Source organism: Triticum aestivum, chromosome 3A (assembly GCF_018294505.1).
Source record: "Triticum aestivum cultivar Chinese Spring chromosome 3A, IWGSC CS RefSeq v2.1, whole genome shotgun sequence".
In the NCBI taxonomy this organism is placed as follows: domain Eukaryota; kingdom Viridiplantae; phylum Streptophyta; class Magnoliopsida; order Poales; family Poaceae; genus Triticum; species Triticum aestivum.
Window position 1 is genome coordinate 728,281,876 of NC_057800.1, and position 2,565 is coordinate 728,284,440.

Sequence of the window (2,565 nt, forward strand, 5' to 3'; positions counted from 1 at the left end):
AACTCCAGCCTCTAAAATGCTGACGCGTGGACGCCTATTGGTCCCAGTTGCTGCTACCAACCGGGACAAAAGGCCCCCTTGCCAGGGCAAGCCGCAGTGGCCACGTGGAGCGCCATCTGTCCCGGTTGGTATAAGAACTGGGACTAAAGGTGTAGGGCTTTAGTACCGACCCTTTAGTCCCGGTTCCCCAACCGGGACAAATGGGCCTTATGAACCGGGACAAATGGCCCTTTTTCTACTAGTGCTCATATATGGGCTGAGTATGAGCGGTGCCGGTCGTGCTGTTTGAGGAGTCTGATTGGGTCAGGGAAAAGTGACCGGTCATTGACCGGTCCATCTGCCCAATGAGATAGGGAGTCCGGCCTTAGATGCTTGTAAGACCTTAACATGAGAAAACAGAAAAAAATATCCCACGGCTAGGTTGAAGAGATTAGTGAAAACAGGTGTAGTTCAGAAATATGAAAGAATGGGAGGAGGTAAACAGACGAGAGAAAATGCAACTAGACGAGGAGGATACCTGACTGAGATTAGCAGCCCCCCCCCCCCTTGGATGTGATTTACTTGTGGGTAACTTGTGGGTAATGGGAAGTAGTTGATGAGGTAGAACCTATTGTCCTTTTTATACCAAACCCTTGGGAGTTACTTCTACGTTATGCTATTTTGCCATGCTATGCTCGTAGACATGGTTTGGGTGAGTGAATCCATGACAGATGTGAGATGTTTATTTAATGGTCCAACTTAAGGTGACAACTTTAATATACATCTGGGTGGATTGTTTGTTTTGGGCACCTGGAGAAACCAGTGTTGTCCTAGGATATCCCGGAGTACCCGTGTGATCATCCTATGGTCCGTCACCCAGGCTCAAAGGGATCGTGAGATTTTTCATGCTAGAAACTTCCGTGTGCAGCCACAAGCTATTATGGGCTCTAGCATAGTTGAGTATGTTGCATGACCTCTTCCAGTGGTAGGCTACCAGATGTAGGGGATGTAGGTTGGTACTGTCTACCCGGGGTTAGAGTTAATGCTTCTGAAAGACTGTGTCTCGGTCATTCCTTTCTCAAATACCATGTAGTGCGAGAAATCCAACGGAGGAGATCGAGTCTTGTGGGAAAAAGTGCGCAAACCTCTGCAGAGTGTACAATCTAACCATGGTTAGCCGTGTCCCCGGTTATGGACATCTTGAGTATCTTGTATTTGAATTATCATATGTATCTCATCACTCTAATTTAATTTGTTGAGTTGATAATTACTTTTAATTAGCTAGCTAACACAATATATGAAACACCTAAATTAACCCCTCAAAACCCCCTAACCCACCCCCCCTTTCAAAAAAAAACTTCAACCTCTAAAATGCTGACGCGTGGACGCCTATTGGTCCCGGTTGATGCTACCAACCGGGACAAAAGGCCCCCTTGCCAGGGCAAGCCGCAGCGGCCACGTGGAGCGCCATCTGTCCCGGTTGGTATAAGAACCGGGATTAAAGGTGTAGGGCTTTAGTACCGACCCTTTAGTCCCGGTTCCCCAACCGGGACAAATGGGCCTTATGAACCGGGACAAATGGCCCTTTTCCTACTAGTGCTCATATATGGGCTGAGTATGAGCGGTGCCGGTCGTGCTGTTTGAGGAGTCTAATTGGGTCGGGGAAAAGTGACCGGTCATTGACCGGTCCATCTGCCCAATGAGATAAGGAGTCCGGCCGTAGATGCTTGTAAGACCTTAACATGAGAAAACAGAAAAAATATCCCACGGCTAGGTTGAAGAGATTAGCGAAAACAGGTTTAGTTCAGAAATATGAAAGAATGGGAGGTAAACAGATGAGAGAAAATGCAACTAGACGAGGAGGATACCTGACTGAGATTAGCAGCCCCCCCCCCTTGGATGTGATTAACTTGTGGGTAACTTGTGGGTAATGGGAAGTAGTTGATGAGGTAGAACCTATTGTCCTTTTTATATCAAACCCTTGGGAGTTACTTCTACGTTATGCTATTTTGCCATGCTATGCTCGTAGACGTGGTTTGGGTGAGTGAATCCATGACAGATGTGAGATGTTTATTTAATGGTTCAACTTAAGGTGACAACTTTAATATACATCTGGGTGGATTGTTTGTTTTGGGCACCTGGAGAAACCAGTGTTGTCCTAGGATATCCCGGAGTACCCGTGTGATCATCCTATGGTCCGCCACCCAGGCTCAAAGGGATCATGAGATTTTTCATGCTAGAAACTTCCGTGTGCAGCCACAAGCTATTATGGGCTCTAGCATAGTTGAGTATGTTGCATGACCTCTTCCAGTGGTAGGCTCCCAGATGTAGGGGATGTAGGTTGGTACTGTCTACCCGGGGTTAGAGTTAATGCTTCTGAAAGACTGTGTCTCGGTCATTCCTTTCTCAAACACCATGTAGTGCGAGAAATCCAACGGAGGAGATCGAGTCTTGTGGGGAAAAGTGCGCAAACCTCTGCAGAGTGTACAATCTAACCATGGTTAGCCGTGTCCCCGGTTATGGACATCTTGAGTATCTTGTATTTGAATTATCATATGTATCTCATCACTCTAATTTAATTTGTTG